Source organism: Oncorhynchus clarkii, unplaced genomic scaffold (assembly GCF_045791955.1).
Source record: "Oncorhynchus clarkii lewisi isolate Uvic-CL-2024 unplaced genomic scaffold, UVic_Ocla_1.0 unplaced_contig_1101_pilon_pilon, whole genome shotgun sequence".
NCBI classification, from domain to species: Eukaryota; Metazoa; Chordata; class Actinopteri; order Salmoniformes; family Salmonidae; genus Oncorhynchus; species Oncorhynchus clarkii.
Window position 1 is genome coordinate 1 of NW_027258103.1, and position 12,500 is coordinate 12,500.

At 46.4% G+C, this 12,500-nt stretch overlaps 24 non-coding genes across 24 annotated transcripts; all 24 read left to right on the forward strand.

Annotated features, from left to right (window-relative positions):
• The first annotated feature begins 40 nt into the window (after positions 1-40).
• LOC139395387 (5S ribosomal RNA) lies at positions 41-159 on the forward strand. The gene has a single exon (XR_011630319.1). It is a non-coding gene; the product is annotated as a 5S ribosomal RNA (ribosomal RNA).
• Positions 160-336: 177 nt separating this feature from the next.
• On the forward strand, positions 337-455 carry LOC139395501 (5S ribosomal RNA). The gene has a single exon (XR_011630430.1). It is a non-coding gene; the product is annotated as a 5S ribosomal RNA (ribosomal RNA).
• A 177-nt stretch (positions 456-632) lies between these two features.
• On the forward strand, positions 633-751 carry LOC139395615 (5S ribosomal RNA). Its single transcript, XR_011630541.1, has one exon. It is a non-coding gene; the product is annotated as a 5S ribosomal RNA (ribosomal RNA).
• Positions 752-928: 177 nt separating this feature from the next.
• Positions 929-1,047, forward strand: LOC139395635 (5S ribosomal RNA). The gene has a single exon (XR_011630553.1). It is a non-coding gene; the product is annotated as a 5S ribosomal RNA (ribosomal RNA).
• Positions 1,048-1,224: 177 nt separating this feature from the next.
• LOC139395647 (5S ribosomal RNA) lies at positions 1,225-1,343 on the forward strand. The gene has a single exon (XR_011630564.1). It is a non-coding gene; the product is annotated as a 5S ribosomal RNA (ribosomal RNA).
• A 177-nt stretch (positions 1,344-1,520) lies between these two features.
• Positions 1,521-1,639, forward strand: LOC139395393 (5S ribosomal RNA). Its single transcript, XR_011630325.1, has one exon. It is a non-coding gene; the product is annotated as a 5S ribosomal RNA (ribosomal RNA).
• Positions 1,640-1,816: 177 nt separating this feature from the next.
• On the forward strand, positions 1,817-1,935 carry LOC139395405 (5S ribosomal RNA). The gene has a single exon (XR_011630336.1). It is a non-coding gene; the product is annotated as a 5S ribosomal RNA (ribosomal RNA).
• Positions 1,936-2,112: 177 nt separating this feature from the next.
• On the forward strand, positions 2,113-2,231 carry LOC139395416 (5S ribosomal RNA). The gene has a single exon (XR_011630347.1). It is a non-coding gene; the product is annotated as a 5S ribosomal RNA (ribosomal RNA).
• A 177-nt stretch (positions 2,232-2,408) lies between these two features.
• LOC139395427 (5S ribosomal RNA) lies at positions 2,409-2,527 on the forward strand. Its single transcript, XR_011630358.1, has one exon. It is a non-coding gene; the product is annotated as a 5S ribosomal RNA (ribosomal RNA).
• Positions 2,528-2,704: 177 nt separating this feature from the next.
• On the forward strand, positions 2,705-2,823 carry LOC139395439 (5S ribosomal RNA). The gene has a single exon (XR_011630369.1). It is a non-coding gene; the product is annotated as a 5S ribosomal RNA (ribosomal RNA).
• A 177-nt stretch (positions 2,824-3,000) lies between these two features.
• Positions 3,001-3,119, forward strand: LOC139395450 (5S ribosomal RNA). Its single transcript, XR_011630380.1, has one exon. It is a non-coding gene; the product is annotated as a 5S ribosomal RNA (ribosomal RNA).
• Positions 3,120-3,296: 177 nt separating this feature from the next.
• LOC139395462 (5S ribosomal RNA) lies at positions 3,297-3,415 on the forward strand. Its single transcript, XR_011630391.1, has one exon. It is a non-coding gene; the product is annotated as a 5S ribosomal RNA (ribosomal RNA).
• A 177-nt stretch (positions 3,416-3,592) lies between these two features.
• On the forward strand, positions 3,593-3,711 carry LOC139395473 (5S ribosomal RNA). The gene has a single exon (XR_011630402.1). It is a non-coding gene; the product is annotated as a 5S ribosomal RNA (ribosomal RNA).
• Positions 3,712-3,888: 177 nt separating this feature from the next.
• Positions 3,889-4,007, forward strand: LOC139395484 (5S ribosomal RNA). The gene has a single exon (XR_011630413.1). It is a non-coding gene; the product is annotated as a 5S ribosomal RNA (ribosomal RNA).
• Positions 4,008-4,184: 177 nt separating this feature from the next.
• Positions 4,185-4,303, forward strand: LOC139395495 (5S ribosomal RNA). The gene has a single exon (XR_011630424.1). It is a non-coding gene; the product is annotated as a 5S ribosomal RNA (ribosomal RNA).
• A 177-nt stretch (positions 4,304-4,480) lies between these two features.
• LOC139395507 (5S ribosomal RNA) lies at positions 4,481-4,599 on the forward strand. The gene has a single exon (XR_011630436.1). It is a non-coding gene; the product is annotated as a 5S ribosomal RNA (ribosomal RNA).
• A 177-nt stretch (positions 4,600-4,776) lies between these two features.
• Positions 4,777-4,895, forward strand: LOC139395518 (5S ribosomal RNA). Its single transcript, XR_011630447.1, has one exon. It is a non-coding gene; the product is annotated as a 5S ribosomal RNA (ribosomal RNA).
• A 177-nt stretch (positions 4,896-5,072) lies between these two features.
• Positions 5,073-5,191, forward strand: LOC139395529 (5S ribosomal RNA). Its single transcript, XR_011630458.1, has one exon. It is a non-coding gene; the product is annotated as a 5S ribosomal RNA (ribosomal RNA).
• Positions 5,192-5,368: 177 nt separating this feature from the next.
• LOC139395540 (5S ribosomal RNA) lies at positions 5,369-5,487 on the forward strand. The gene has a single exon (XR_011630469.1). It is a non-coding gene; the product is annotated as a 5S ribosomal RNA (ribosomal RNA).
• A 177-nt stretch (positions 5,488-5,664) lies between these two features.
• Positions 5,665-5,783, forward strand: LOC139395551 (5S ribosomal RNA). Its single transcript, XR_011630480.1, has one exon. It is a non-coding gene; the product is annotated as a 5S ribosomal RNA (ribosomal RNA).
• Positions 5,784-5,960: 177 nt separating this feature from the next.
• On the forward strand, positions 5,961-6,079 carry LOC139395563 (5S ribosomal RNA). Its single transcript, XR_011630491.1, has one exon. It is a non-coding gene; the product is annotated as a 5S ribosomal RNA (ribosomal RNA).
• A 260-nt stretch (positions 6,080-6,339) lies between these two features.
• Positions 6,340-6,458, forward strand: LOC139395574 (5S ribosomal RNA). Its single transcript, XR_011630502.1, has one exon. It is a non-coding gene; the product is annotated as a 5S ribosomal RNA (ribosomal RNA).
• A 177-nt stretch (positions 6,459-6,635) lies between these two features.
• Positions 6,636-6,754, forward strand: LOC139395586 (5S ribosomal RNA). The gene has a single exon (XR_011630513.1). It is a non-coding gene; the product is annotated as a 5S ribosomal RNA (ribosomal RNA).
• Positions 6,755-7,013: 259 nt separating this feature from the next.
• LOC139395597 (5S ribosomal RNA) lies at positions 7,014-7,132 on the forward strand. Its single transcript, XR_011630524.1, has one exon. It is a non-coding gene; the product is annotated as a 5S ribosomal RNA (ribosomal RNA).
• The last annotated feature ends 5,368 nt before the right edge of the window (positions 7,133-12,500 follow it).

The window sequence follows — 12,500 nt, forward strand, 5'->3', positions numbered from 1 at the left end:
CAGTATATGCAATTTCATCCACTTTTTGAGATTGCCTTTCGCTTACGGCCACACCGGCCTGAGTACGCCTGATCTCGTCCGATCTCGGAAGCTAAGCAGGGTCGGGCCTGGTTAGTACTTGGATGGGAGACCGCCTGGGAATACCAGGTGCTGTAAGCTTTTTGTCACTGCCTTGTGGAATTTCAACTCTTTGTCCGTTTTTTCCCACAAGGCTGAAATATGTGCCCTCGCTTTGAAATAAGTAAGCAAGGTTAGTTTGTATTTCATCCAACAATCTGTGCTACAAATTATGGCTACAGTATATGCAATTTCATCCACTTTTTGAGATTGCCTTTCGCTTACGGCCACACCGGCCTGAGTACGCCTGATCTCGTCCGATCTCGGAAGCTAAGCAGGGTCGGGCCTGGTTAGTACTTGGATGGGAGACCGCCTGGGAATACCAGGTGCTGTAAGCTTTTTGTCACTGCCTTGTGGAATTTCAACTCTTTGTCCGTTTTTTCCCACAAGGCTGAAATATGTGCCCTCGCTTTGAAATAAGTAAGCAAGGTTAGTTTGTATTTCATCCAACAATCTGTACCACAAATTATGGCTACAGTATATGCAATTTCATCCACTTTTTGAGATTGCCTTTCGCTTACGGCCACACCGGCCTGAGTACGCCTGATCTCGTCCGATCTCGGAAGCTAAGCAGGGTCGGGCCTGGTTAGTACTTGGATGGGAGACCGCCTGGGAATACCAGGTGCTGTAAGCTTTTTGTCACTGCCTTGTGGAATTTCAACTCTTTGTCCGTTTTTTCCCACAAGGCTGAAATATGTGCCCTCGCTTTGAAATAAGTAAGCAAGGTTAGTTTGTATTTCATCCAACAATCTGTACCACAAATTATGGCTACAGTATATGCAATTTCATCCACTTTTTGAGATTGCCTTTCGCTTACGGCCACACCGGCCTGAGTACGCCTGATCTCGTCCGATCTCGGAAGCTAAGCAGGGTCGGGCCTGGTTAGTACTTGGATGGGAGACCGCCTGGGAATACCAGGTGCTGTAAGCTTTTTGTCACTGCCTTGTGGAATTTCAACTCTTTGTCCGTTTTTTCCCACAAGGCTGAAATATGTGCCCTCGCTTTGAAATAAGTAAGCAAGGTTAGTTTGTATTTCATCCAACAATCTGTACCACAAATTATGGCTACAGTATATGCAATTTCATCCACTTTTTGAGATTGCCTTTCGCTTACGGCCACACCGGCCTGAGTACGCCTGATCTCGTCCGATCTCGGAAGCTAAGCAGGGTCGGGCCTGGTTAGTACTTGGATGGGAGACCGCCTGGGAATACCAGGTGCTGTAAGCTTTTTGTCACTGCCTTGTGGAATTTCAACTCTTTGTCCGTTTTTTCCCACAAGGCTGAAATATGTGCCCTCGCTTTGAAATAAGTAAGCAAGGTTAGTTTGTATTTCATCCAACAATCTGTACCACAAATTATGGCTACAGTATATGCAATTTCATCCACTTTTTGAGATTGCCTTTCGCTTACGGCCACACCGGCCTGAGTACGCCTGATCTCGTCCGATCTCGGAAGCTAAGCAGGGTCGGGCCTGGTTAGTACTTGGATGGGAGACCGCCTGGGAATACCAGGTGCTGTAAGCTTTTTGTCACTGCCTTGTGGAATTTCAACTCTTTGTCCGTTTTTTCCCACAAGGCTGAAATATGTGCCCTCGCTTTGAAATAAGTAAGCAAGGTTAGTTTGTATTTCATCCAACAATCTGTGCTACAAATTATGGCTACAGTATATGCAATTTCATCCACTTTTTGAGATTGCCTTTCGCTTACGGCCACACCGGCCTGAGTACGCCTGATCTCGTCCGATCTCGGAAGCTAAGCAGGGTCGGGCCTGGTTAGTACTTGGATGGGAGACCGCCTGGGAATACCAGGTGCTGTAAGCTTTTTGTCACTGCCTTGTGGAATTTCAACTCTTTGTCCGTTTTTTCCCACAAGGCTGAAATATGTGCCCTCGCTTTGAAATAAGTAAGCAAGGTTAGTTTGTATTTCATCCAACAATCTGTACCACAAATTATGGCTACAGTATATGCAATTTCATCCACTTTTTGAGATTGCCTTTCGCTTACGGCCACACCGGCCTGAGTACGCCTGATCTCGTCCGATCTCGGAAGCTAAGCAGGGTCGGGCCTGGTTAGTACTTGGATGGGAGACCGCCTGGGAATACCAGGTGCTGTAAGCTTTTTGTCACTGCCTTGTGGAATTTCAACTCTTTGTCCGTTTTTTCCCACAAGGCTGAAATATGTGCCCTCGCTTTGAAATAAGTAAGCAAGGTTAGTTTGTATTTCATCCAACAATCTGTGCTACAAATTATGGCTACAGTATATGCAATTTCATCCACTTTTTGAGATTGCCTTTCGCTTACGGCCACACCGGCCTGAGTACGCCTGATCTCGTCCGATCTCGGAAGCTAAGCAGGGTCGGGCCTGGTTAGTACTTGGATGGGAGACCGCCTGGGAATACCAGGTGCTGTAAGCTTTTTGTCACTGCCTTGTGGAATTTCAACTCTTTGTCCGTTTTTTCCCACAAGGCTGAAATATGTGCCCTCGCTTTGAAATAAGTAAGCAAGGTTAGTTTGTATTTCATCCAACAATCTGTGCTACAAATTATGGCTACAGTATATGCAATTTCATCCACTTTTTGAGATTGCCTTTCGCTTACGGCCACACCGGCCTGAGTACGCCTGATCTCGTCCGATCTCGGAAGCTAAGCAGGGTCGGGCCTGGTTAGTACTTGGATGGGAGACCGCCTGGGAATACCAGGTGCTGTAAGCTTTTTGTCACTGCCTTGTGGAATTTCAACTCTTTGTCCGTTTTTTCCCACAAGGCTGAAATATGTGCCCTCGCTTTGAAATAAGTAAGCAAGGTTAGTTTGTATTTCATCCAACAATCTGTGCTACAAATTATGGCTACAGTATATGCAATTTCATCCACTTTTTGAGATTGCCTTTCGCTTACGGCCACACCGGCCTGAGTACGCCTGATCTCGTCCGATCTCGGAAGCTAAGCAGGGTCGGGCCTGGTTAGTACTTGGATGGGAGACCGCCTGGGAATACCAGGTGCTGTAAGCTTTTTGTCACTGCCTTGTGGAATTTCAACTCTTTGTCCGTTTTTTCCCACAAGGCTGAAATATGTGCCCTCGCTTTGAAATAAGTAAGCAAGGTTAGTTTGTATTTCATCCAACAATCTGTGCTACAAATTATGGCTACAGTATATGCAATTTCATCCACTTTTTGAGATTGCCTTTCGCTTACGGCCACACCGGCCTGAGTACGCCTGATCTCGTCCGATCTCGGAAGCTAAGCAGGGTCGGGCCTGGTTAGTACTTGGATGGGAGACCGCCTGGGAATACCAGGTGCTGTAAGCTTTTTGTCACTGCCTTGTGGAATTTCAACTCTTTGTCCGTTTTTTCCCACAAGGCTGAAATATGTGCCCTCGCTTTGAAATAAGTAAGCAAGGTTAGTTTGTATTTCATCCAACAATCTGTACCACAAATTATGGCTACAGTATATGCAATTTCATCCACTTTTTGAGATTGCCTTTCGCTTACGGCCACACCGGCCTGAGTACGCCTGATCTCGTCCGATCTCGGAAGCTAAGCAGGGTCGGGCCTGGTTAGTACTTGGATGGGAGACCGCCTGGGAATACCAGGTGCTGTAAGCTTTTTGTCACTGCCTTGTGGAATTTCAACTCTTTGTCCGTTTTTTCCCACAAGGCTGAAATATGTGCCCTCGCTTTGAAATAAGTAAGCAAGGTTAGTTTGTATTTCATCCAACAATCTGTGCTACAAATTATGGCTACAGTATATGCAATTTCATCCACTTTTTGAGATTGCCTTTCGCTTACGGCCACACCGGCCTGAGTACGCCTGATCTCGTCCGATCTCGGAAGCTAAGCAGGGTCGGGCCTGGTTAGTACTTGGATGGGAGACCGCCTGGGAATACCAGGTGCTGTAAGCTTTTTGTCACTGCCTTGTGGAATTTCAACTCTTTGTCCGTTTTTTCCCACAAGGCTGAAATATGTGCCCTCGCTTTGAAATAAGTAAGCAAGGTTAGTTTGTATTTCATCCAACAATCTGTGCTACAAATTATGGCTACAGTATATGCAATTTCATCCACTTTTTGAGATTGCCTTTCGCTTACGGCCACACCGGCCTGAGTACGCCTGATCTCGTCCGATCTCGGAAGCTAAGCAGGGTCGGGCCTGGTTAGTACTTGGATGGGAGACCGCCTGGGAATACCAGGTGCTGTAAGCTTTTTGTCACTGCCTTGTGGAATTTCAACTCTTTGTCCGTTTTTTCCCACAAGGCTGAAATATGTGCCCTCGCTTTGAAATAAGTAAGCAAGGTTAGTTTGTATTTCATCCAACAATCTGTGCTACAAATTATGGCTACAGTATATGCAATTTCATCCACTTTTTGAGATTGCCTTTCGCTTACGGCCACACCGGCCTGAGTACGCCTGATCTCGTCCGATCTCGGAAGCTAAGCAGGGTCGGGCCTGGTTAGTACTTGGATGGGAGACCGCCTGGGAATACCAGGTGCTGTAAGCTTTTTGTCACTGCCTTGTGGAATTTCAACTCTTTGTCCGTTTTTTCCCACAAGGCTGAAATATGTGCCCTCGCTTTGAAATAAGTAAGCAAGGTTAGTTTGTATTTCATCCAACAATCTGTGCTACAAATTATGGCTACAGTATATGCAATTTCATCCACTTTTTGAGATTGCCTTTCGCTTACGGCCACACCGGCCTGAGTACGCCTGATCTCGTCCGATCTCGGAAGCTAAGCAGGGTCGGGCCTGGTTAGTACTTGGATGGGAGACCGCCTGGGAATACCAGGTGCTGTAAGCTTTTTGTCACTGCCTTGTGGAATTTCAACTCTTTGTCCGTTTTTTCCCACAAGGCTGAAATATGTGCCCTCGCTTTGAAATAAGTAAGCAAGGTTAGTTTGTATTTCATCCAACAATCTGTGCTACAAATTATGGCTACAGTATATGCAATTTCATCCACTTTTTGAGATTGCCTTTCGCTTACGGCCACACCGGCCTGAGTACGCCTGATCTCGTCCGATCTCGGAAGCTAAGCAGGGTCGGGCCTGGTTAGTACTTGGATGGGAGACCGCCTGGGAATACCAGGTGCTGTAAGCTTTTTGTCACTGCCTTGTGGAATTTCAACTCTTTGTCCGTTTTTTCCCACAAGGCTGAAATATGTGCCCTCGCTTTGAAATAAGTAAGCAAGGTTAGTTTGTATTTCATCCAACAATCTGTGCTACAAATTATGGCTACAGTATATGCAATTTCATCCACTTTTTGAGATTGCCTTTCGCTTACGGCCACACCGGCCTGAGTACGCCTGATCTCGTCCGATCTCGGAAGCTAAGCAGGGTCGGGCCTGGTTAGTACTTGGATGGGAGACCGCCTGGGAATACCAGGTGCTGTAAGCTTTTTGTCACTGCCTTGTGGAATTTCAACTCTTTGTCCGTTTTTTCCCACAAGGCTGAAATATGTGCCCTCGCTTTGAAATAAGTAAGCAAGGTTAGTTTGTATTTCATCCAACAATCTGTGCTACAAATTATGGCTACAGTATATGCAATTTCATCCACTTTTTGAGATTGCCTTTCGCTTACGGCCACACCGGCCTGAGTACGCCTGATCTCGTCCGATCTCGGAAGCTAAGCAGGGTCGGGCCTGGTTAGTACTTGGATGGGAGACCGCCTGGGAATACCAGGTGCTGTAAGCTTTTTGTCACTGCCTTGTGGAATTTCAACTCTTTGTCCGTTTTTTCCCACAAGGCTGAAATATGTGCCCTCGCTTTGAAATAAGTAAGCAAGGTTAGTTTGTATTTCATCCAACAATCTGTGCTACAAATTATGGCTACAGTATATGCAATTTCATCCACTTTTTGAGATTGCCTTTCGCTTACGGCCACACCGGCCTGAGTACGCCTGATCTCGTCCGATCTCGGAAGCTAAGCAGGGTCGGGCCTGGTTAGTACTTGGATGGGAGACCGCCTGGGAATACCAGGTGCTGTAAGCTTTTTGTCACTGCCTTGTGGAATTTCAACTCTTTGTCCGTTTTTTCCCACAAGGCTGAAATATGTGCCCTCGCTTTGAAATAAGTAAGCAAGGTTAGTTTGTATTTCATCCAACAATCTGTGCTACAAATTATGGCTACAGTATATGCAATTTCTTCCACTTTTTGAGTGACACAAAGATGCTTATCTAAATGGTGAAAATGCAACAGCTGTTAATCAGGCTCACTTTGACTTTACATAGTGCACCAAGAGATAGTTTCTCGCTTACGGCCACACCGGCCTGAGTACGCCTGATCTCGTCCGATCTCGGAAGCTAAGCAGGGTCGGGCCTGGTTAGTACTTGGATGGGAGACCGCCTGGGAATACCAGGTGCTGTAAGCTTTTTGTCACTGCCTTGTGGAATTTCAACTCTTTGTCCGTTTTTTCCCACAAGGCTGAAATATGTGCCCTCGCTTTGAAATAAGTAAGCAAGGTTAGTTTGTATTTCATCCAACAATCTGTGCTACAAATTATGGCTACAGTATATGCAATTTCATCCACTTTTTGAGATTGCCTTTCGCTTACGGCCACACCGGCCTGAGTACGCCTGATCTCGTCCGATCTCGGAAGCTAAGCAGGGTCGGGCCTGGTTAGTACTTGGATGGGAGACCGCCTGGGAATACCAGGTGCTGTAAGCTTTTTGTCACTGCCTTGTGGAATTTCAACTCTTTGTCCGTTTTTTCCCACAAGGCTGAAATATGTGCCCTCGCTTTGAAATAAGTAAGCAAGGTTAGTTTGTATTTCATCCAACAATCTGTGCTACAAATTATGGCTACAGTATATGCAATTTCTTCCACTTTTTGAGTGACACAAAGATGCTTATCTAAATGGTGAAAATGCAACAGCTGTTAATCAGGCTCACTTTGACTTTACATAGTGCACCAAGAGATTAGTTTCGCTTACGGCCACACCGGCCTGAGTACGCCTGATCTCGTCCGATCTCGGAAGCTAAGCAGGGTCGGGCCTGGTTAGTACTTGGATGGGAGACCGCCTGGGAATACCAGGTGCTGTAAGCTTTTTGTCACTGCCTTGTGGAATTTCAACTCTTTGTCCGTTTTTTCCCACAAGGCTGAAATATGTGCCCTCGCTTTGAAATAAGTAAGCAAGGTTAGTTTGTATTTCATCCAACAATCTGTGCTACAAATTATGGCTACAGTATATGCAATTTCTTCCACTTTTTGAGTGACACAAAGATGCTTATCTAAATGGTGAAAATGCAACAGCTGTTAATCAGGCTCACTTTGACTTTACATAGTGCACCAAGAGATAGTTTCTCGCTTACGGCCACACCGGCCTGAGTACGCAACTGTTGATTGACGCAGGTGTGAGTGATTGCGCTGAGACTGAGTGTTTGCTCTAGAGAGTTTGTGTTGGAGTTTTGAGCTTTTTGAAGTACAATTTCTTTTTGTAAATTGATTAAGTTAGATTTATAGTTTGGGGTTGTTCCCCGGCAGCATATTGCTGTTTGGGGGACTTTCCTCCTGTCGTTATTCGGATGGATACAATGGCTTTGACCAACGCTGGAAAAAAGACTACGAACAAAGGAAACATGGATAATGGCGCTGCAGCAAGACAGGCGCAAAAATATGAAAAGAATTTAACAGTGGCTGTGGAAATTATGGGAGAAGAGAAGATTACAATGATGGAGGTATTGAGAGGGATTAAAGAAGTTTGTGGACTGGTCTGCGGCTGTCGGGTCAAAGATGAAAAGCGATTTGAAGTGACGCTGTCAAGTGCGAGAGGGAAAGAAAAACTGATGGATGGATTTAAAATCCGGAGCTGTCGAATCATGGCAAAGGATCTATCGCTGGATGAGATGGTTGTATCCTTCTTAAACCTCCCAGTATATATTACAGACGAGGACATCACAGAGCGGCTAAGAGCATGGGGTGTGTCTGCTATATCGCCGGTGAAAAGGCGCTACTGGCCGGGGACGGACATTGCTGATGGGACGCGCTTCTGTAAAGTTAGGTTCACAGACACTGTGCGCTCGTTGCCATATTCTGCCAAATTTGAAACGTTGGAAGGGGCTGAGTACTTCAGAGTAATACACGATCGGCAGGTCAAGGTCTGTAGGCTGTGTATCCAGCCAGGGCACGTGCTACGAGAGTGCCCTGATTTCGCATGTCATAAGTGTGGTGAGCAGGGGCATTACGCACGAGAGTGCAATGGGAGGAGAGAGCGAGGTTGTGTTGGATGCGGGAGGGGTGTAGCGCAGTGCTCCTGTCCCCATGGGGAAGGTGCTCAGGACTGGGCATCACAGGATTTCAGCGCAAATAGTGTCGTGGAGGAGAACGAGGTGGAGGAAGCTGGGGAGGAAATTGGCATGAGTGAGCAACCCCAGGGAGAGAAGGAGGACGAAGAACAGAGGCAGCCAGAGGAGGAAGTGGAGACGGAGCCTTGTACTGAAGGAAGGGAGGCACCCAAGGATGGAGGGATAAGCTCAAGCCTAGACGATGTAGAGTTGGAGGGCGATCCTCGTGGAGAGGGGGGCTCCTCTAGGGAGGTGGATAATGCAAGGGATGACTCTCGCAAACGTAAAGAGTCTGAAGAAGAGCTGTCGGAGGAAGATTTGGAGTACATAAAATCAATGCGTTGGGATAGTAAAAGGAACATGATAACCAAGAAGAAAAAGAAGAAAAAAGATCAATCATGATGGACTGGATTCATCCCCTCTTTATAGTCATAATGGTGAGAGTTGTATCTATTAACACCAATGGACTTCGTAGCAAAGAAAAGCTAGAGCTGGTGTTGGAAGCCTTCTCTGCGGATATATTATGTCTTCAGGAGACCCATTGGACTGAGCCGTATATGGATAATGTAAGGCAGAGATGGAATGGACTAATGTACGTGAGTAATGGTACTGTGCGGGCATGTGGGGTAGCTATTTTGGTAAAACATGACGTTGTGTCTAACTTAAATTTGTTATGTGCTGACACTGTGGGTCGAATGGTGGGAGTGGGTTTCACTTATCAAGATATGGAGTACTCGTTGTACAATGTCTATGCTCCTAATAATGAAATTGAGAGGAGGGTTATGTTTATGTCTATGGGAGGATTATGTGGGAAAAACTGTTTGCTTGTTGGGGATTTTAATGTATGGATGGATAGGCTAGATGCCTCAAGTAGCGCACATTTTAGCTCTGACTCATCTCGGGGAGCGCTATTAAGGCTAATGAGGGATGAGGATTGGGTGGATATATGGAGGGAGAGGAATCCAGATAAGCGGGTGTTCTCTCGAAGACAAGTGGTGAGGGGTGAGCTCAAGCAGTCACGTATAGATTTGTGTCTCACTCATAGAGAGGTTGCGCACTTGGTTGTGGGGGTAAAGTATTCACACACATTTTTTAGTGACCATGATGCTCTGCTTTTCAGGCTGGGTGCATCAGGGGAGGGGAGGGGGGGTGGTTTGTGGTGTCTTAATGCCAGTATGCTGAAGGATGAGGTGTTTAGGGCAGCAGTGAAAGAGTGTGTGAATGACGCCGTGTCAGATCCTTTATTTGAGTCGGATGTGAGTGTGTGGTGGGAAGGATTAAAAGGGGAGTTCAAGCGGCTGGCAATATCTAGTGCAAGACGGGCAAATGTGACAAGGAGGAGGGAGGAGGGGATTCTTAAATCTCGCCTGTTATTGGAGTTAGAAAAGGTAGAAAACTGCCCAGGCTATGATGTGACAGAGTACCTGAGGGTGAGGGAGGAGTTGAGGGTCGTAGAGAGGCACAGGTGCATGGGGGCAGTGGTGAGGAGTAGAGCACAGTATGTGGTGGAGGGGGAGAGAAATACTGCTTTTTTCCTGGGGTTAGAAAGGAGGAAGCAGGAAAGGAGTTTTCTAACTGAGCTGATAAATGAGAGGGGGGAGAGGGTGACAGATCTGGAAGGAATTTTGAATACAGTGCATTCTTTTTATAAGGGCTTATTTACGTCGGGTGGGGTAGATGAAGTGTGTATGAGAAGAGTGCTAGACGCAGTAGAGGCTAGGGTGTCGACTGAGGATGTAGAGATGTGTGATGCTGATTTTACATTGGCAGAGGTTAAAGCTGCCATATTGGGCCTGAACTTGAATAAGAGCCCGGGTTCAGATGGTCTTACTGCAGAGTTTTACCGTGAGTTTAGTGACATACTGGCCCCACTAATGCTGCGTGTGTATGTGTGTATGGAGGAGAAGAGGGTAGTCCCTGAATCTTTAGCTATGGGTGTGTTGACTGTGTTATACAAAGGGAAGGGGAGCAGACTGAAATTAGAGAACTACAGACCAATAACCCTTTTGAACTCCGACAATAAGGTGCTTGCGAAGATAATGGCTAATAGGTTGAATAAGGTGATGGGAAGCATCATAGCACCTACTCAGGCCTATGGAGTTCCGGGGCGGGATGTAGTGGACACCCTCTGCACTATCCGGGATGTGGTGAAGCAGATGGGGGAGGTGGGTGGGGCGGTGCTCTGTCTAGATCTGAATAAAGCCTTTGATCGGGTGGAGCATCGGTTCCTGTTAGAGGCCTTGGAAAGATTTGGGTTCGGGCCTCGTCTTAAAGGATGGGTGAAGCTTTTGTATGGGTCAGCGTGCAGTGTCGTGAAATGTAATGGTGTGCTGACTGATCCTTTTCCCCTGGGCAGGTCTGTTAGGCAGGGTTGTCCATTGTCTGCACTACTATACAGCGTCTCAGTAGAGCCTTTAGCGGCGTTTGTAAAGCGGAATGGAGGAGTGCATGGAGTGGACCTCCCGGGGGGAGGCGTCAGTGTACTGCATCATTATGCTGATGACACCACCTGTACTTTGCGGGATGGAGAGAGTGTGAATTGTCTGATGAAGTGTTTTGATGTGTATGGGAGAGCTTCTGGGGCTAAGGTGAATGTAGAAAAGTCTCAAATGTTATGTGCTGATGATACTGTTATGTCTACATGTAACATTCCTTTTAAGACTGTTAAGGGGCATGTGAGAATTTTGGGTGTGAATATTGGGGTAGATGAGCGGGAGGCGAGGGACTTAACTTGGACAGGGGTGATTAATAAAATAAAGACGACTCTGAATTACTGGAAACAAAGGAAATTAAAATTGAGGGGGAAAGTGGTTGTGGTGAATGCATTGTTAATGTCAAAATGTGTGTATACCTTAGGGGTTATGGACATGCCTGTATGGGCTCTGAAGGGAATTAATAATTTAATGTCTGATTTCCTGTGGGGTGGGAAGGGGGTGAAGATTGCTCATGATGTAATGATAGCAGATTATGATAGGGGTGGTTTGAGATTAATAGATCTGGAGGTGAAGTTAAAAGCCATGAGGGTGAAGAGAGTACAACGGTTTTTGTATGGGGAGGAGGGTCAGGGGTGGAAGGAGTTTTTCAGGCATTGGTTGCATAGGAGTGGAGGTTGTGGAGATTATGGGTTGTTAATGTGTTTCAAGCCCAGCATGTATGCAGAGGTGCCTGAGTTTTATCAGGAGGTGTTCAGGGCCTGGGCGGAGTTCTTACCGCAAGTAAGTTATGAGTGTGACTCTATTGGGGTGATTTTGAATATACCAGTTTTTCTGAACCCAATGCTGAAATCAGAGGGAAAGATGCTGGAGAGTAAGGTAATAATGAAGGCGGGTATGATAAGACTGAGGGACTTTAGGTATGAGGTGGTGCCAGGGTTCCTGCCTGAGCAGGCGATCGTAGATACTGTCTGGGGGGTAGATGAGGATGTCAGGAAAGGGATGGTGTTGAGAATGTATGATAGGATAAAGGAGTGTGTTCCAGGGGAGTGGGTGAGGCTGTTGGACAATCATTTGAGTAATGGAGTCTTAGAGACCTTGCCTGTGTTGCAGGTGAAATGTGGGGAGAAAATGCAAGCCTTATCCTCTACCCAGGTGAGGGCCGTATACTGGGCGCTTATTACCAGGAAGGTCAGGGCGCCTGCATCGGAGAAAGTGTGGAGGCAAGTTTTTCCAGGGATGGAAGTTGAGAGGTTGTGGGAAAACATGGTAGTGAGGCTCAATAGTATTGAATGTACCCATTTTGATTTTATGTTGAGGCACAACCGTGTTTTTACCAAGGTGGTGTTACATCAGGTAGACAGGTCAGTGTCTCGTGTGTGTGATGTATGCACAGATAAAGATGAAAATCTGATGCACATGATGTTTGAATGTGTTGATGTAGCTGGGTTCCATGTGAGGTTGAGGGACATGTTAGAAAGGTACTGGGGAGAAGAGTTAATGGGTGGGGTTGATTGGAGGTGTTTGGTATTGTTTGGAGTGGGTCAGCATGTGAAGGGGGGGAATATTGTATTATTGAATTTTTTGCTGTCACATGCAAGGTATGCAGTATATATAAGGAGGAACTTGGCAAGGTTTGAGGAAAAGAGGGTGACAGTGTGGAAGGTGTTTGAAGGCTTGGTAAGGAAGGATGTAGGA